This window comes from Myodes glareolus, chromosome 15 (genome assembly GCF_982192425.1).
Source record: "Myodes glareolus chromosome 15, mMyoGla1.1, whole genome shotgun sequence".
In the NCBI taxonomy this organism is placed as follows: domain Eukaryota; kingdom Metazoa; phylum Chordata; class Mammalia; order Rodentia; family Cricetidae; genus Myodes; species Myodes glareolus.
The window spans coordinates 21,183,347-21,204,302 of record NC_142040.1 but is presented as its reverse complement, the minus strand read 5'-3'; positions in this window follow the sequence as shown (position 1 = coordinate 21,204,302).

Genomic DNA, 20,956 nt, shown 5'->3' with positions numbered 1-20,956 from the left:
TGTTATTAATTTCTATTTATCTACAGTGAAGTCAGAGAGTCTATATACCATGTAACTTTAGTTCTTAGGAATTTGTAGAAATTTATTTCATGATATCACATATGATCATTCATACAATCAGTTCAAATAAATCCTGGCCTAGTAATTCAGGTCTATAATCCCAGCCAAATGGGAGGTTGAGGTAGAAAAACAGCAAGTTCAAAGTCAGCCTGTGCAACTTAGCAAAACCTTTCAGAAAACACTGAATAAGAAAAGGCTTGGGACTGAGTTTAGTGATAAGGTACTGATGTGTTATATGTATTGGTTCACCCCTTAATACTATAAATAATTATACACCCATCTCAATTGGAAATAATAGTCTGTTATTTAAGTCTTCGAGAGACAAATTCTATCAGCTACTTAAAAAGATATATGTCACATTCAAAGTACATTTTCAGTCATTCTTAGTGCCCTTTGGAGATAATATTCCACATTTTCTACATCCCTTCTGTTGTAGGCAGTTGTCTCTTCCATTGTCACGCTTTAAGTGATGTTGGAATTATAATCAAGAGCTATTTCAGATGTTTCTCACTGAGTCTTAGTTTTACAAGCCTTCTTGTATGATAACTAAGGTGGTTTTCACTCTATGTTTTTGTTTGTTTTGTTTACAAGAAGGGAGGCTTTATTTTGACCCACTGTTTGAGGTCACTGTCTCATTGGCCAATGAATGAACCTGTCTCAAAGGAGGTGAGTGCCATTCCTAGAGATGGTGCTTGATGTTATCCTCTGGCATTTATACACATGTACGCATTTACATAGACACACACGTAAACATGCACACAAACCCACACAAACATGAATTCAACTAATTTAATTAATAAAAAAAACAAAATAAAATCTGTTCTGGATGGACAGCTTATTGAGACTTTTATCATTGTACTCTAATGTCTAGAGTATAGATTAGAGCTCCAACTTAAGGTGATAGGTTCTCCAATGACTCCCATGGTGGACACTAGATTGGATCCCTGGTCAAAAGGGCTGTCATCTGGCCTTCTGGCCGCTCAGCTCTACCTTCAGAGAAGGCAAAAGCCCATAGTTGTTTGTGTGTGCATGTGTGCGCATGTGTCTCTGTGTGTGACTGTGTGTGTATATCTGCTCATGCTATGTAGGTAGTTTTTCATCAGAACTGTAGATTAGCTCTGTCCTGCCAGCCACTCCCAAATAACCACACAGAGACTTATTATAGTTCAAAATGTTTACCAATAGCTTAGGATTATTACTAACTAGCTCTTACACCTTAAATTAACCCTTACTTTTATCTATGCTCTACTACATGGCTCAGTACCTTATTTCAGTATGATATGGTCATCTCCTGCTTCCTCTGTAGAAGGAAGACTCCCTGACTCTACCCTTCTTCTTCCCAGAATCATCCTAGTCTGGCTCTCCCACCTAATCTTTCCTGACCAGCTATAAGCCAATCAGTTCATTAATGACCATGAAAGTCTCACATCTTCACAGTGAACAAAAGGATTATTCCACAGCCATGCTGAGTCACCTCCCTGATGTCTGTCCACCAGCCAATTTCCTTTATCACCTTGAAAATTACCAGATTCTTAAACATTTTGTCTCATATTTTTGTCCCATTGCCACTGGATTCCTCAGTGAGGAGACTGAGTTAGTTCTCTCTATCATTTCTAAAATTTTGCTTATAAAAAGAGAGAAGCTGGGCATGGTATCTCACACCTATAATTGCCACTCTTAGGAGGCTGAACCAGGACAATCACAGTAAAGTCCAAACCACCAGACAAGGGTGGACTACTAGGCAAGACCCTGTTGAGAGGGCTGCTGGCTGTGGTGGCTCAAACCTATAATTCCAACCTTTGGAAGAATGAGACAGGAGGTTTGCCATGTGTTCAAAACCAACCTGAAACACATAGTGAGATATAAGTTAATGTGGGCAATTGAGTGAGTGGGTCCCTGTCTCAAAAAATGAAAACAAGAAGGAGGGGGAGAAAAACTGAGGAGAGGGTTATAAATGTAATTGTATTGCCTCATTATATCACTGAGGTCAAAATGTGTACCTCAGTTTCAAGGTGATTAATTTGACATTTATACCAACGTAAAGGCATGCAAACTTTTGTTTCTATACTAGAGTATAGGAAAAAATACTAAAATTATAGTCAAAGTTTGGGAATTTTCAAAAACTTTATGATATGGTGAATGGATTTGGGAGCGTTCTCCTTTGTAGTCTTTATCTTGAATCAACTTTCTCTCTCTTTCTCCCTCCCTCCCTTTCTTTCTTTCTTTTTTTCTTTCTTTCTTTCTTTCTATCTTTCTTTCTTTCTTTCCTTCCATTTCTTCATTTTCCTTCCTGCCTCCCTTCTTTTCCTTCCTTAGTTCAGAACTACTCTTACAAGATGAAATATATTACCATAGAATTGCACAATTTTTGAATTAACCTTTTGTTTTAAGAGAATATTGAAAATAGTTTCACCATTGAAGACTCACTCTTCAATTTCCCTTTTCTATTCTGGGATTTTAAGATGTCTCCTTTATCTTCCCCTAGGGCTTTTAGCTCATTTCCCTTGGAATGCTTTCTTATAGCAGAATGTCCAGGAATTCCCACTTTAAAGGGGGTCAACATTGTATCATAAGACAGAGATAAAAGTAGGTCAGCTCGGGGATGGACACATACTGGAGTCTCTGAAATCTCTGGAGATTGAACAGTTGGTGAACTCAGCATCTTTCCAGAGCAGATTCAAGAGCATCTTCTTATTGACATATGCCCTAATGAAGCAACTTTATGTATCATGCTAACTGCACTACTAAAATTGGGTTAAAACATGTGGAGTTCTCTCTTTTGAAAATCAAGCACTGCACTTTCTTTGTAGTTTGGAGGACTTTTGGCCTGATGAGTTTACCCAGAACAGACTCGATTCCCCCTGACTTTACAGGTAAGTCTCCTTCCAAGAGAATGAAGGTCCATTTTTCTCACGTTGGGTACATCCAGTTGGACAAGTAAGTGACTGGGGACTGCAGCTTCTAGAATGAATTCTAGGAACCAAAGATTAATAAGTGTCCTAGTTAGGGTTACTAGTGAGGTGATGGACAGCATGACCAAGGCAGCTTGTGAAGGAAAAGGTTTATATGGCTAATAAGGAAGGGAGTCAGGGCAGGAAATCAACAGGGTAGAAACCTAGAGACAAGAGCTGATGCAGAGGCCATAGAGAAATGCAGCTTACTGGCTTGTTTCTCATAGTTTGGTTAGCCTGATTTCTTATAGAACTTGGGACCAACAGCTCAGAGATGATACCACCCAAATGGGCTGGGCCCTCCCTCCCACATCAATCACTAATTAAGAAAATGTCTTACAGCTCAATCCTTCTTTTAATTATTTTTATTGAGCTATATATTATTCTCTGCTCCACTCCCTTCCTCACCCCTCCCCTCTGCCTTCTCCCATAATCTGTATGCTCCCAATTAACTCAGGAGATCCTGTATTTTTCTACTTCTCATGTATCTCATCGATGTATGTCTCTTTTAGGGTTCTCTTTGTTGACTAGGTTCACTGGGATTGTGAATTGCAGGCTGTTTTTTCTTTCCCTTTTCATGTCTAAAGGCCACTTATAAGGGATTGTTATGCCTCCAGAAGTTTCTTTATTGTACAGGACTGTTTTGGCTATCCTGAGTTTTTTGCTTTTCCATATGAAGTTGAATATTGTTCTTTTGAGATCTGTGAAGAATTTTGCTGGGATTTTGATGGGCATTGCATTGAATCTGTACTTTACTTTTGGTAAGATTGCCATTTTTTTACTATATTAATTCTGCCTACCAAAGAGTATGGGAGGTCTTTCCACTTTCTGGTATCTTCTTCAATTTCTTTCTTCAAAGATTTAAAGTTCTTCTCATACAAGTCTTCCACTTGTTTGGTTAGAGTTACTCCAAGATATTTTATGCTATTTGTGGCTATTGTGAAGGGTGATGTTTCTCTGATTTCTTCCCCAGTCCTTTTATCATCTGTGTACAGGAGGGCTACTGATTTTTTTTTGAGTTAACCTTGTATCCTGCTACATACTGAAAGTGTTTATGAGTGTTTTGAATTTTTGGGGTTGCTTATGTAAACTATCACGTCATCAGCTAACAGTGAGAGTTTGACTTCTTCTTTTCCCGTTTGTATCCCCTTGATCTCCTTTTGGTGTTTTATTGCTCTAACTAGAACTTCAAGAACTATATTGAATACATACAGAGAGAGTGGACAACCGTGTCTTGTTCCTGATTTCAGTGGAATCGCTGGAAGTTTCTCTCCATTTAGTTGATGGTAGTTGTTGGCTTACTGTATATTGCCTTTATTATGTTTAGGTATGCTTCTTATATTCCTATTCTCTTCAAGATCTTTACCATGACAGGATGTTGTATTTTGTCAAAGGCTTTTTCAGCATTTAATGAGATGATCATGTGAGTTTTTTTCCAGTCTGTGGATTACATTGATAGATTTTCATATGTTGAACCATTCCTGCATCTCTGGGATGAAGCTGACTTGATCATGTTGGATGATTTTTCTGAAGTGTTCCTGGATTCAGTTTGCCAGTATTTTATTGAGTATTTTTGCATCAATATTCATGAGGAACATTGGTCTGTAATTCCTTTTCTTAGTAATGTCTGTGTATGGTTTGGGTATCAGGGTACAGGGTAATTGTAGCCTCATAAAAAGCATTTGTCAAAATTCCTTCTGTTCCTATTGTTTGGAACAATTTAAGGAGTGTTGGTATTAGGTCTTTGAAAATCTTGTAGAATTCTGCATTGAAACCATCTGGTTCTGGAATATTTTTGGTTGGGATACTTTTGATGACTATTTCTATTTCTTTAGCAATTATAGATCTATTTAATTTGCTTATCTGGTCTTGATTTCATTTTGGTAAGAGATTTATCCCGAAAGTTATTCATTTCCTTTATGTTTTCCACTTTTGTGGAGTACAGGTTTTCTAAATATGACCTAATGATTCTCTGGATTTCCTCCATGTCTGTTATTATGTTCCCCTTTCATTTCTGATTTTTTTAGTTTGGGTATTCTCTCTCTGCTTTTTGGTTAGTTTGGATAAACGTTTGTCTATTTTGTTGATTTTCTCAAAGAACAAACTCTTTGTCTCATTGATTCTTTGTATTATGTTCTTTGTTTCTATTTTGTTTATTTCAGCTTTGAATTTGATTATTTCCTGCCATCTTGTCCTCCTGGGTGAGTTTGCTTCTTTTTTTTCTAGAGTTTTCAGGTGTTCTGCTAACTCATAGAGTGGAATTTTTTTTCCAATTTCTTAATGTAGGCATTTAGTGCTATGAACTTTCCTTTTAACATTGCTTTCATTGTGTGCCATAAATTTCAATATGATGTGTGGTCATTTTCATTGAATTTTAGGAAGTCTTTAATTTCTTCCTTGTCCCATTGATGCTTCAGGTGAGCACTGTTTAATTTCCATGTGTTTGTAGACTTTCTAAAATTAGTGTTGTTCTTTAATTCTATTTTTAAACCATGGTGATCTGATAAAGTATATGGGGTTTTCCAATCTTTTTGTTTATGTTGAGGTTTGTTTTGTTACCAAGTATGTGGTCAGTTTTCTAGAAGGTTCCATGAGGTGCTGAGAAGAAGGTATATTCTTTTATGTTCGGATGAAATGTTCTCTAGATGTCAGTTAAGTCCATTTGAGTCATAACATCTATTATTTCCCTTATTTCTCTGTTCAGTTTCTGTCTGACTGACCTGTCCAGCAGTGGTAGTGGGGTGTTGAAGTCCTTCACTATTAAAGTGTGGGGTTTAATGTATGGTTTAAGCTTTAGTAGTGTTTCTTTTACATATGCGGTGCTCTTGTATTTGGTGTATAGATATTCAGTATTGAGATTTCCTCTTGATGGAATTTTCCTGTGACGAATATGGAATGTTCTTCGTCTCTTTTGATTGATTTTAGTTTAAAGTCTATTTTCTTAGATAGTAGGATAGCTACACCAGCTTGTTTCTTAGGTCCATTTGATTGGAAATTTTTTTCCCAACCTTTACTCTGAGGCAATGTCTTTTTCTGAGGTTGAGGTATATTTCTTGTATGCAGCAGAAGGATGGGTCCTGTTTTCATATCCAGTCTGTTTGCCTGTGTCTTTTTATAAGTGAGTTTAGTCCTTTTATATTAAGGGATATTAATCACTAGTGATTGCTAGTTCCTGTTATTTTAGTTTTTGTTGGTGGTGATGTTATTGTGTGTGTTTTTCCCTTCATTAGGATCTGCTGCTGTGATATCATCTATTGTCTGTGTTTTTGTGGATGTAGCTAACTTCCTTGGGTTGGAGTTTTCCTTCTAGTACTTTGTGTAGGGCTTGGGTTTGTGGCTAGGCACTGTTTAAATCTGGTTCTGTCATAGAATATCTTGTTTTGTTCAACTTATTTTTAATTAATTAATTTATTAAAAATTTCCACCTCCTCCCGCCTCCCTTTTCCCTTCCCCTCCCCACCTCCCACTCCCTCTCTAGTCCTAAGAGCAGTCAGGGTTCACTGCCCTGTGGGAAGTCCAAGGTCCTCCCTCCTCCATCCAGGTCTATAAAGGTGAGCATCCAAACAAACCAGGCTCCCACAAAGTCAGTCCATGTGGTAGAATCAAAACCCAGTGCCTTTGTCCTTGGCTCAGTCAGTCTTCATTGCCAGCCACATTCAGAGTGTCTAGTTTGATCACATGCTCCATCACTCCCAGTCCAGTTGGCCTTAGTGAGCTCCCATTAGATCAGTTCCACTGTCTCAAGTGGTTGGATGCACCCCTCGTGGTCCTGACTTCCTTGCTCATGTTCTCCCTCCTTCTGCTCCTCATTTGGACCTTGGGAGCTAAGTCCAGTTCTCCAATGTGGGTCTCTGTCTCTATCTCCATCCATCACCAGATGAAGGTTCTATGGTGATATTGTTTTTTTTTCATCTATGGTGATTTAACATTTTGCTGGGTATAGCTGTCTGGGCTGGCATTTGTGTTCTCTTAATGTCTGTATAATGCTTGACTTGGAAGTTCTGGCTTTCACTGTTTTCATTGAGCAGTCAGATGTAATTCTGATAGGTCTGCCTTTATATGTTACTTGGCTTTTTTTTGATTTTGCAGCTCTTAATATTCTTTCTTAATTCTGTATGTTTAGTGTTTTGATTATTATGTGGTGAGGGGACTTTTTTGGTACATTCTATTTGATTTTCTGTAAGCTTCTTTTATCTTTACATGCATTTCTTTCTTTTGGTTGGAAAAGTTTTCTTCTATGATTTTGTTAAATATATTTTCTGTGCTTTTGATTTGGACTTCTTCTTCTATCGCTATTATTCTTAGGTTTTGTATTTTTATAGTGTCTCATCTTTCCTGATGTTTTGTGCTAAGCTTTTGTTAGATTAATGTTTTCTTTTACCTATGAGTCTATTTCCTCTATAATATCTTTGACACTTGAGATTCTCTTTTCTATCTCTTGTTTTCTCCTGTTTATGCTTGCATTTGTGTTTTCCATAATTTCTTTTTCTATAATTTCCTTGGTTTGTGCTTTCTTTATTGTCTCTATTTTGGTTTTCAAGTCTTGAATTGTTTCTTTCATCTGTTTGATTGCATTTTCTTGGTTTTCTTTAAGGAATTGTTGATTTCTTCCAATTTTTTTGTTTGTCTTTTTATCTATTTCTTTGAAGAAATTTTTTATTTTCTCTTTAAGAGCCTCAAATATTCTCCTAAAGTTATTTTTTAGGTCATTTTCTTCTGCTTCATCTATATTTGAGTGTTCAAGTTTTGTTATTTTAGGGTCACTAGTTTTTGTTGGTGTTCTATTGCTCTTTGTGGTGTTGAGTGTGTTCTTGTCTTTTCTATCCATCTTTTCCTCTGATTGGTGTAGTTGAGGATGTGTTTCTGGTGATCAATCTGTCAGGTGTCAATGGATCCAAGGCTCAGATTGTTTCACCTCATGGTGTAGTCAGGTCCACAGTTCCAGCTACCCTGGAGGTCACTTAGCACTCCTGGGAGTTGCTCTACAGTCCCAGGGGTTGTTTGGTCCTGCTACCATGAAGGTTGCTTGCTTGGGTCTGCTCCCACTGAGGTTGCTCCCTTGGGCCTGCTCCGGTAGAGGTCACTGGCTCAGGCCTGCTCCTTTGAAGGTAGCTGGTTTCTGCTTGTTCTGCAGCAGTCTCTGGCAAGAACCTGCTCTCACTGTGGTGATTCCCTCATACCTGCTCCTGTAGGGGTTGTTGTCTTGGGCCTGGTCCAGGGGAGGTCAAGCCTGCTGCTGTGGAGGTCACTGCCTTGGGCCTGCTCTGGCTGAGGTTTCTGGCTCAGGTTTGTTTCCAGAGATGTCCCTAGCTTGGGCCTGGTCCCATGGTGGTCCCTGGTTTGGGCCTGGTCCCACAAAGGTCTCTGACTCGGCCTGCTTCCTCGGAGGTTGCTTCCTTATACTTGCTCCTGTGGATGTTGCTGCCATGGGCCTGCTCTGGCTGAGGTCACTGTCTTGGGACTACTCCTTCAGCAGTTTGGAGACTACACTTACCTGTGGGTACAGGCAAATGTTTATAGTTGTTGTTATGGATTATGCCGGTTCAGTAAATAGGTGATTGTTGTAGATTCTCCTCCAATAACCATGACCTCACTAGCCCTGGGTAGTTGGCTAGTTTCCAGTCCCAAGCATGGTTTTCCTCTTGTTGAGTGGGTCTTATGTCCAACCAGAGAGGAGTTGGTTACTGTCACGGTAAGCATGCCACTACAATGCCCTTAGGGTTACTGTATCACGCTGGCCATTGTTGTAGTTCACAGGTGTCATAGCTGGGTAGGATTGCTGGTTGTCTGTCTCACTTAGAAATGCACATGGTGCCTTCTAGTGCCATGAAAGCTAGTCCTCAGGGAAGGGCGTTCAAGTTAGTTCCAGCTCAGGGCTTTCTGAGTTCTCTTTTTGAAGTACATTTCTTCTACAATAGGGACTCACATACTTGTCTAGGTAACCAAGGACAACAGGAACAAGCTGTGTGTTTTGGGAGTCACTTAGATAGCCCTGCCATGACAAAAGTTTTAACTAGCTTGATTTTCTGATGGTTTTATGCAGGTAACTTCAGTTGCTGGTTATGTGTCCATGTGTCTAACAGCCATGTCATGCCCTGAAAACAGCATTACACAGTACCCCTCTCCATTCCCTGGCTTCTATGGTCTTTCCATTCCAGTCTTTCTCAGTGTTCCCTGAGCCTTTGTTGGGAGTGCAGGGTGTTTATATAGATGTTTTATCTATGGCAGAACAGTCAAAGTTTGCTATTCTCAACTCATAAGGGTCTACCCTACGAGGAGAGACATAGATTTATTGCTCAGCGAATGCCACTCCCTTAAGATATAAGCACTGCCCCTAGGAATGTTGAGTATACAGTCCTTTCTGCTAGGCACTTGGAGACACCTTCTTCCTTTCTTAAGTGCTGGAGTGGTATGAAAAAAAAAATGGGAATGGGAGGAGACGAGAAGAGAGAAGAGGAAAGAGGAGGGGAAAAGAGTGGAAGAGAGTGGAGAGGAGGGAGGGAGAGGTAGGGAAGGGAGTGGTGGAGGTTATGTCAGGGATAAGAGCTGGTGGGGAGGTAGAAGGCTTCATGGCCATCCCTGAAGACCATGACGCAAATGACATGTTTGTTGAGTTTCCATTTGGAAGCCAAATGGACTGTACCACAAAAGCAGTGTGCGTCGAAACATGTTAGGAACTGGCACACGCAGTGCAGATAGACCCTTGCATTTGAATGAGAGAAAAGAAAAGGTAGAGCTTGCACATCAAAAGCAAGAGCCTGGTTTCACTGTCTCCTGTGGAATCCCTAGATTTCCATGCAAGAGCTGAACGCCGAAGCACCATCCATTTCATTCGCCCAGTGAATGTTTATAGAGCGCTTTCGAGTCCTGAGTCTGCTTTAAGGCTGGGAAGGCCCTTCAGGATGAACTTACACTAGTATACAATATAAAATATATATCATGTAAAATATATGTAACATGAAAAGTCATTCATAACAACATCATAAGGCTACCTAGTAAGGGCTGCGGCTACCCAGGGTGTAGCTGTGTGACTGAGTACACTGGGAGAGGCAGTCTTGAGAGCTGATGACGTGGACAGGAGGCTTTGAGAAAAAACTCATTTAAGGTGACACTTAAAATATGAGGATTTGTGGTGCTGAAACTATGGGCAAACGCTGGGTAGCCTTACATTGGTTCTTACTAATAAGGACTAATTGACATGTAAATTGAAGGTTGCTTGTGTGCTGGGCCCCACCCCCGCCCCAGGAAACAATCTCTGTTTGAAACAGTTTCTCACGTACCTTAGGCAGGCTAGCATTGTTCCCTGTAGCTGAGGATAGCCCGCACTGGGATTACGGGTGTGCACCATCAGGTGGGCGCTAGGGATAAGGTTTAGGCCTGTTGCATGCTAGGCAAGCATTCTGCCAACTAAGCTAGCTCCCCAGGCCTCGGCGAAGCTCCCTTCCCATTGCTATAATCTCTCCCATTGCTTTGATTTTCAGGCCATTCTTTAAAAGATCCTAGTGCACTGAGTTGCTTTGATCTACCCTCTCTGGCCTTTCATGTAGCACAATTTCAAAACTTCGCTTGGGCATTCCAGGAGAGTTAATGGTCAGGAGAGCCGGAAACTGCTTTTTAGAACGTCTACAGACGTCTTCAAATACTAACTAGCCACGTCCAGGTTTTGGCTAAAATGTCATGAGCTCAGTGATGCAAACCGCTTTCCACTACTGATCTATTTCCCAGGATCTCTCAACGATGGAAAGATGCTGGGGTTTCAGGCCAAAGTGGAAATACCCCAGTGCTTGCCTGCATCTTACAGACTGCAGAGATCTCGCTGACACTGCCTAGCCCAGCTTCACTCTGGCTTGCTTCCACAGCCAGAAGAAAGGCTGGCAGGTTATGTTTCCTTCAGTTTCCGTGGATACCACAGCAGAGTTTTAAACGATCCGGTATAGGTTTCTTCTTTTTGGGTACATTCCTTGGAAATTCATGGAAATTGGTGTTTGTCTGGCTTTTAGCTTGTAGATCACATGGCATTGGCTTGATTCCTTCCAATGTGGCACAGATTCCCTCCTCTCCGCGAGGTGGCCTTGGGATGGGCCAGACAACTTGGACCTCTGGAAGCCAGAGCCCTTGGATTTGAGATTTGAACTTGTTAGAAAAAAAAGGGCATCTAACTGAATTCCCTCTAAGTTGGCTGGACAAGTGGAATGAGGAGGAAAATATCTAGGTTAGTTTAGACGAGAAAAAAAAAAATGAGAAAAAGCAAGCTCCAACTTTCTGGATCTTTCAGTGAGAGAATCCCGGCCTGGGATCCCTGGATTGGCCTCCTCTTTCCTTGGAAGGTGTGGGCCCAGCCTTAGGCATCCTCTCACACTTAAATTGGACACCCCCTTCCTTTGTAAGAAATGCTTCTGGGTTCCCTCTCTTTTCCTCAAATTCCATATAGGGGTATAATTATTCCTGCTTCTTTTTCTTTCCCAGGCAATCCTTGTAATGACCACAGCTGGAGGTTCACCACCAAGAGGGAAGAAATCTTGTCCGAAGAGGTGAGCCTGTGAATTAATTACTCACTGAAATGCTTAGAAGTGGCTGAGCCAAGATCAGGTGGGCTATCCTTGGCCAGGGCTCAATTCCTTGAACACATCTGGTCAGTCCAAAGGGTGGGTGGGGGTAAGGGGCAGGGAAGGGACAGCAGGAAATTCTGTTTCCTTGGCAACCCATCTGCTGAGGTCATGAGCAAGCCACTTACTGGCTGCTCTGACATATTGCCTTGTGGGTGGTCTCTCAGGCTCGCTCATTCCACCAGCTACGCGACACAGCCCACCGCTTGCTTGTGGCTTCTGCCAGACTATTTATTAGGAGTTCTGCCTTCTTGGGAGATTAAACTGCTTAGACTTGATAATTAAAGACTTCATTTGTTTCTTGCTGCAAATTTCTGTGGCGAATGGGACTCAAGCCTGCATTAAGCAATGAATGGCTTGTAATCCGTCAATCTCAGCCACCGACCAGATCCCCTCCCACCAGTCTGCCAGCAGGATAAGGGGGATCAGTGCCAGGTCTGCATGAATCCACACTGTGGCCAAAACTACACTAGGAAAATTGATGCCCATCTATCCATCATCATTCTCATCTTCTTCGAGACAGGATTGCTATGTAGCCTAGACTCACCTAGAACTTACTATGTAGCTGATTCGCCTGCCTCTGTCTCCTGAGTATACCAGGATTTGAAGTGCCCACCACACTTGCCATATGTGGTGTTGTATGCAGAGCATCATGAATGCTAGACAAGCACCCCATGGCTGAGCCCCAGCCCCAGCCCAGCCCTTATCTCTTGTCTACCTTCAGTTCACCCCAAGAGTAAAGGGATCATTTCAAAGATATATCTGCCCTCTCTCCTGGGCTTCTCTATCTAGACCATCACTCCAGAGAATATTCTAGAAGTTGCTGGAGACAGAGGCATAGAGACTTTTAGGGAAGTGGGACAGAGCTGCCCATGAAAGCTGGCTAGGTTGTGATCATGAGGTCTGTACATTTTGTCGTAGAAAGGGTCATTTTGTGTCCTGTTTTGAGATAAAGTTTTCTTTTCCAATTCCTATTGGATGAGAGAATAATACTGAAACCATGGATGTGCGTTCTGCTTTGTTTCAGGGACTAGTCTAAAACTTTATGTGCATTATAAGCCCATAAGGCTCAGTTCTATACCAAATGCTGTGTGTTCTTTTTCCCCAAGAGGTATAGAGGGGACATGGACATTCAGTCTTGTACTATATTTCTCAGCTTCCCTTAAAGTTAGGTGAGATCGTATGACCAGAGTGAACTGATAGGTGTGGTAGACAGTCCTGGGGCATACTCAGACCAAGGCCCTTAGGACAGATCTGGTCCTCTTCTTTGTAGACTGAATCGGTAGAAATTGGAGGAGGTCTTAGCCACTCACCAGGCCAGAGCACTTGTCCCAGGCAGTTTCCTGGTCGGGAGTTAAGCTGCCTGGTCTTTAGTTCACCCAACCCCAAGGATCTTCACCACCAAGCTTAGGCTGTTCTGGCGTGTCTCCAACAACCCACCCAGGTATGCTCTCTGATGTTGAAAGGTTGGGGTGCGTTCTATGAAATCATCACGTTAGTAGCTAGCAACACTTGCATTCAAACAGGTTTCTTGAACAATCTGTGATGATAGAGATCAGAGCTTGGTAGAGTAGACTGAGGTGAGAAGCCTTTTATCTTTTCCTTTCTTAGAAAAAGATGCTTGGATTATATGTTAAAATTTGGCCATATCTGTATTATAACAGCAACAGCAGCAGCAGCGGTAGCAGTACTACAACCCAGAGTGTTTGTGAGCTTCAGAGAAGTTCATAGGATACAGGTATTTTTATACACTAATAAAATATGTAAGCTGGGTATTGTGGTACATGACTTTAATACAAGCACTTGAGAGGCAAGGGCTGGAATCTCTGGAGTTCAAGAGCAGCCTGGTTTACATATCAGATGTCAAGTCAGTCAGGGCTACATAGTGAGTGAGCCCCCATGTGATCATATCTCTGAGGACAAAATAGAATTGCTACATGACATGCTGGGCATCAGATTTCTTTCTTACGTATTTACCTGTGTGTGTGTGTGTGTGTGTGTGTGTGTGTGTGTGTGTGTGTATACGCATGTGTGTGTGTACCCCATGAGTCCCATGTGGAGGTCACGGGACTTCTTTGTGAAATTGGTCCTCTCCTCCACCTTCATGTGGGTCCTGGAGACTGAACTCAGGTCATCAAGCCCGAACATCAATCACTTTTACCTCATAAGTCATCTCTCCTGTCCAAATTTCTCGCTCTCTCTCACTTGACCAACAAATCTTTGTGTGGCTGGAAGAAAATAGAGCCAAAGTCAGCTCCAGTCCAGAGCACTGGAGTTTAGTTTCTCACAGAAAAGAGCAAGTTCTTGCCTCCAGCTTGATTAGGTATTAGACACTGGAAAGACCTTGGGTCTATTGCCTTCTCCACAGACCATTGTTGAAGCCCAGGGAGATAGGGCAAGATACTGTAACTGGCAGTCCCAAGAGAATCACATAGAATGGATCGTGACTCCAGAAGGATAGTCCACAGGAACTGGCAGACGGAGGATGCTAATGTCAGACCCAGGAAGGAGTGCTGGATATACAGAAGGAGATCCAGCATGCCCAGGCTGCATTATGGGAAGGGTCCAGCATAGCACATAGGCTTTAGTTTTGTGTACACCACCTCTATGATTATTATAGTCTCGGATCCTCTGGGCAGTACTGCCTGCAGAGCTGTAATCCTTGGTCTGCTTCTTAATGCAAAACTCTTTCTAGAATGTCTTGGCAGCTCCCTGGTGGTGACAGCCTCTAGGGGACTCTGACCAGGGTTAGGTGTGTAGCCTTGTCCCAGGGACATCTGAGTCCCTGATTTAAGGAATGAATGCATGAAATGCTTGCACACAGGAAGGTCTGTGTGCTTTCTCTGTGTAGGAGTTGCACATGTCCTTAATTTTCCATCTCCAAGTTTTCTCTCTGGAGACCAACATTCATCTTCATGACCATCCCTGACAAGAAGGGAAGAATAACAACACGGTTCAGGTGCACTGTTCTCTCAGGCCTCAGGGTACAGAGGTATTGGCTGTGCTTCTGGTTCAGTCAGTGCATTTGGTGACTATATGAGTCAGTCTGCTATGCCACAGACGTAGGTTCATAGGCCCCAGAGGCCAAGGAGGCCAATGGCCAGAACTGTTCAGCCTGAAGTGTCTACCACTTGTGACTTCTCTAGAAATTTTTGCCCCACTGCTAAGAGACCCACTCTAGAGAAGTGTTCCACTTGTGACTTCTCTAGCAACTTGTGACCCACTGCAGAGACATTTATGTTCCCTGCTCTGCATTAATAACGAGGGGTTTTAACTTTGAAATAAAAATTAATTCTATAGTAAAACACATATTTTACGTTGACCTGGCATACAATAGAGACAAAAATGTATCTTGAAAAACACCTGTTAACGCCTATCCTGTGTACTGTGCTCTGAGATGTTCTGTTCAGTTTTACTTCATTTTAAAAGATCAGTGGATACATGCACTAACATTTCACAGCAAACTATTACCACCAATACTTTGGAGAGTGCCACACCTAAGCATTCTACACTTTCTCCAGAGTACCCTCAGCTCCATGTGTAAGCACCTTGCCACCAAATGCCTGAAAACCCTTTGCCTAAGGACACCATCATTCAAGAAGCCTACAGAATGGGGAAAATATTTCCCAGATATACATATGACAGAGGGTTAGTATATAGAATATACAAAGAACTCAAAAATTTATATAGTAAGAAAGTAAAAAACCCAGTTTAAAAACTGTGGCATGGAACAGAGAGTTCTCAAAAGATGAAATAAAAATGGACAAGGAACATTTTTTATTTTAATATTCAAGTCATCAGGGAAACGTAAATAAGAACTACTTTGCAATTTCATCTTACCACAACCCGTATGATCAGGATCCAAAAGGTAACTGACAATGTGTGCTGGCATGGGTTTCACACACGGGTTCTGTGAGTGGAAACTGGTGTAGCCGCTACAGAAACACTACAGATTGATCTACCCTGTAAGCCTCCACACTTTTCTGTGGATACCCAGGCCCGATTCAGGCACGCGCTTTCCTGAACTCAAGTCCACGAGAATGGACGATTGTCCTGAGGGTTAAAATAGACACACACAAAAGAGACCTGCTCACTTACTAAAGAGTGAATGGCCCCTTTATTAAACTCAAGTCGGGTATTTATACCAGTGGGCAAGAGGGTTCCAAAGGGCATGGCCTCCTCCCATCAGGAGCAGTGGAAGGAGATTACAGGTGCCCGGCACCTCAGGCAGAATCAGCTGGGGGAGGGAGGCGTATGGGGCCCACTGCTAGAACCTTGATTACGGGTGGAATCACCATAACAAAAGAGAGCCAAGTTCTTCCTAAACTATACCCTCAAGCCAGTGCTAGTGCAGAATCTCCAGGGAGCCAGAGGTCAAATGGCCCTGTGAATCGCCAGGAAGAAGGGAAAAAGACCTGTGTACCTACACTACCCCAAGTCCCAGCTATACCAATAGCAGACATGCACCTGAATGACTCTACATCTTACTGCAGAGCTGCTTGCTCATCTGTGTTTATTGCTGCTGTACTCACAACAGCCTAAAGCTGGAAACAGCCTAGAGGTCCATCAGCTATCAGTGGATAATGAGAATAAGGGACATTTACATAACGGAATGTTATTCAGCTGTTGAGAAAAATGAGACTATAAAATTAACAGACAAATGGAGGGAGCGGTGGACACTCGTTCTGAGTGAGGTAACCAGACCCAGAAAGACAAGTGCTTTATGCTTTCTGTAAACTCTCATTTTAAGGGCCCAGATTTTGTAAGGGATAGAAACCTTCATTGCGAGACTGGAAGACCTTGTCCTAGGTAAGACATTGGGTCTGCTTAGATTTCATCATTGTTATCAAAGGAGGTTATGTTATTTAATGTGAATTGCCTGAATCAGGGTTTCTATTGCTTCTTTGAAACACCATGACTAAAAAGTAAATTGGGGAGGAAAGTAAATTGGACTTACACTTCCACATTGTTGTCCATCATTGAAGGAAGTCAGGGCAGGAACATGGAGGCAGGAGCTGATGCAGAGGCTGTAGATGGGTGCTGCTTACTGGCTTGCTCCTCATGGCCTGCTCAATCTGTTTTCTTTTGAACCCAGGGCCACCAGCGCAGGGATAGCACCACCCACAATGGGTTGGGCTCTCCACCATCAATCACTAAGATGATTGATCAATAAGAAACTGCCCTACAGGCTTGCCTACTGCCTGATCTTATGGAGGCAATTTCTCAGTTGGGGTTCTCTCCTCTCGCGTGACATCAACTTGTGTTGAGCTGACAGAAAGCCAGCCAGCACAAGTGTGGAGTCAGTTTGAGATGCTGAGTAAATTCTTAAGAGTAATGGAGACACTAGCTCAGTACTGTAAATAGACTTAAATCCAGTGAATTTAGTGGTATATTTAAAAATGTTTAAAGTGATAAAATGTAGATTTTTTTTAAGAGAAGGGGGTTAGATTGGGTGTTCCCAAGTCTGTGTTTCTAAGTCCCTCATCGTCCAGTCTTCTCTCAATTGCATCATCTGGTGGGTACCAAGTCTTCAACACCAAGCCTTTTGTGAGTGTACATGTTATAACTAAACCATAACATATATAACATATAGCAATCAAATCAGGGTAATTATAATTCCCTTCTCCTTAAACATTTATCAGTTTTTTTGTTCTGGGAATCTGGGATTCCTTTTAAATTCTTCCTGCCCCTTTTTCCAGGTCAGATAGATGTTGAGATTGGATTGGTTTTAATTTTTTTTTCCTAAATTTAAGAGCAGTCTCCTCCCTTTCTTTTGAAAGGTCAAAAGGGGGAAATAAGTAATAAAACACCTGCAACAAACTGGATTTGGGGACAGATAGCTTTCTGTTGCCACAAAGGTGTGCTGTGTAACCAGGTAGCTGTGGGGTCCAAGCCTGACCCAGGGTTCCCAGTCCTTGAAGTCTGGTCCCCATGCTGACCATTCGCTCTCCTGGGGCTCTGCAAAAGGGTGCAAATCGTAAGCAGGAGGTATTTGGAAGTGAAATAATAGAGGTATTTGACTTAAAATAATTTTTTTTTCCTTTTCAGATACTACAAGGGAGCTGAAAACTGGACCTGAGTACCTTGCTGCTGAGTAGAGCTCGCTGCTCATATTCCCCAGTTCACCCACCATCGGAGAGACACCAAGGGGACAGGAAGAGACACAGCCATTGGGGGGCATCTCATACCTCTTTCGTAAGACAACAGCAGATGAGAGAATGCCTGCCATGGCTCACAATTCGAGTCCGAAGACAAGGACCTCTTTGGTTTGAAGGTGGCTGGGAATAGAGGGTCGGTGGTGCAGGTAATCAGCTGTGCATCCATCACTTAAGGAGCCTCAAAAGCCTTCTGTGAACGGGGCTTCCCAGTGATGCAGATGAGACTCCAGTGTGATGGGCAGATGACCAACAGAGGATGTGCTCCAGTCTCAGAAAGGAACGGTCTGTTAAACCATGAGCCTGCTCCACCATTCTCGACACTGCTCCTACGAATGAGAACGCGGTCTTTTGTTGTTCTTGTCTTGTTTTGAGATAGGGTTTCTCTGTGTAACCCTGGATGCCTTGGAACTCGTTCTGTAGACCAGGCTGACCTGGAACTCAGAGTTCCACCTATCTCTGCCTCCTGAGTACTGAAATAAAGGCGTGCATCACCACTGCCCAGTAAGAGTACAGTCTTAATCCAGCCACTGTCATTCGGGTCACTACGCCCTACTATAGAATGATTCTTCCATTCTTTTGTTTTCATGCCCTTGTGGTTCATAGACCCAGGGGTGCACGTGCACACGTGTATCACATTTAATGGCACATGCTGTGCTTTGATCAATATCAGGCGATGGGGTGAAGAAAATTGCTGGGTTTGTGAAAATACTCCTTTTCTACATGGGGCGTGCTCATTTGGTTCTTTGTATGCCGTAAATTATATCTTTCTTACTGTTGAAAAAAACCAATAAAAAGTCCTTTCAGACCTTGTTTCACTGAAGAATTTTAATGTTTTACATTTATCACTGTAAAAGCAAGGACAATTTTATAGCTCCTATGGATGTGTCACATGAAGAACAAATTGTCTTTGAGGAGGGACAAATCACTCTTTTTTTTAAAAAAAAACACTACATAGCTTTTCCTTCAGGTCAAAATGTTACAAACATAAATTTGTTTGAGACAAAGAAGAAAAGGGAGGTGGAAACGGAATAAAACTCCCAGGTGGTAGTGTGCATAGCCATTAAAAATAAAGAGCAATTGAAGTGCCAATCCTAGAGAGAACAAAGGGTTCACATACAGCCCCGGTTCACATCCTCTCTTTCCCCCAAACTGCAAGAGCCATGGCTAGGCCACAGCAAGCTCATCTGCTTCCCAAGTGTGATGTTGGGGCCACACCTTGGGTCCTGGAGTTGGTCAATGTGGTTTAAATCCTGATTCTTTCATTCACCAGGCACCTGATTCTGAGAAACATCTTGTGCACCTCGTATTTCTGAGTTTACCCTCCACAAAGTGAAGGTGCCGGCACTTACCTCTAAGGCATTTGTGAGAACAAATGAGACAACAGAGTCCCCAGCAGACAGTTAGAATTTGGTAGACCTGTAGTTTGTTTTTATTTTTGTTTTTCATTTTACATGCCAATTCCAGTTTCCTTCCCTCCCCTCCTCCTGCTCCCCTCTTCCTCTCACCTAAACCCCCATCCACTCATCAGAAAGGGTGAGGCTTCCCATTGGGAGGTCAAGTCTGACATATCAAGCTGAAGCAGAACCAAGCCCCCTACCCCTGTATGGAGGTTGAGCAAAGTATCCCTTCACAGGGAACGGGCTCCAAAAAACCAGTTCAAGCACTAGGGATAAATTCTGGTCCCACTGCCAGTGATCTCACAGACTATCCAAGTCACACAACCGTCACCCACATTCAGAGGGCCTAGTTTGGTTCTATGTACGTTCCCCAGCTGTCAGTTCAGAGTCAATAATTTCCCACTAGCTCGGGTCAGCTGTCTCTGTGGGTTTCCCCAGGTCTTGATCCCTTTGCTCTTATAATCCCTTCTCTGTCTCTCTTTGACTGGACCCTGGGAGCTTAGCCCAGTGCTTAGCTGTGACTCACTGCATCTGCTTCCATCAGTTACTGGATGAAGGTTCTATGATGACAATAAAGGTAGTCATCAATCTGAATACATGAGAAGGCCAGTTCAGGCTTCCTCTCCACTATTGCTTGGAGTCTTAGTTGGGATTCCTGGGAATGTCCCTAGCACCAAGTTTCTCCTTAACCCCATAATGGCTTCCTCTATCAAGATATCTTTCCTTGCTTTCCCTCTCTGTCCCTGCTCCAACTCAATCACCCTGTTCCCTCATGTTCTCCTTTCCCTCCCTTTCCCCCCTCCCCTCCCAACTTACTCAGGAGATCTTATCTATTGCCCCTTCCCAGTGGAATCCATGTGTGTCCATCTTAGGGTCCTTCTTGTTCCCTAGCTTCTCTGAGGTTGTGGATTGTAGCCTGGTTGTCCTTTTCTTTACGTCCAATATCCACTTATGAGTGAGTGTATACTGTGTTTTTCTTTCTGGGTCTGGGTTACCTCACTCAGGATGGCTTTTTTTTTCTAGTTCCATCCATTTGCCTGCAAATTTCAAGATTAGACCTGAATTCTTATACCCTGCAATGTTCCAAATCTGAGCGAGCTGGTATTTCTTCCCTAATATTTTATCATAAGAATTTCTAACATACAAAGAAGCTGAAAACCGTACATTTAGCTAGGCATGTTTCTTTGTATACTTCTGTCTTAGCCACTGTCAATCTATTGTATTTTTACCCTTTTTTTTTGTTTAAAATACAGAACGATTCACAAATCAGCAGGCCATCCGTGTTCATATTCGTGCTGCCGAAGTGAACCGCATCCTTTGTTTTTAATATGTTTTAAAGTAAATTACAGATATATGTATCTTCCATATTTATTTCCTTATTGAGAACTTTTCCCCACCATTTTTGCCAAACAACAAAACAAAACAAAAACTAAGTGATATTATCTGGATTCTTTTCAAGGTGAAACTTACATTCAGGAGTGAGAAACCAGCCGTACCATCCATACACGTATCCTCTGTGGCCATAAAGGCAGCCTTGCTATTGGCTGGATTCTCCCAAGGATCAGGTACTGCAGAACTGTGGCTTGAGAGCACAAGGGAGGCCTGGAGGCAGGTCTCCACATCCACACACTGACCCTTTGAGGCCCAGGACAGCATCTCCGAGAGGCACAGCTGAGACACAGAATCACCACAATGTCACAGGTCCAAGTCATTCTCTGATGCTGCCTGGGTTTCTGAAAATGGAATCTTTTCCCACAGTTGCTTGTCTGCGTGTGGGCTTCAGG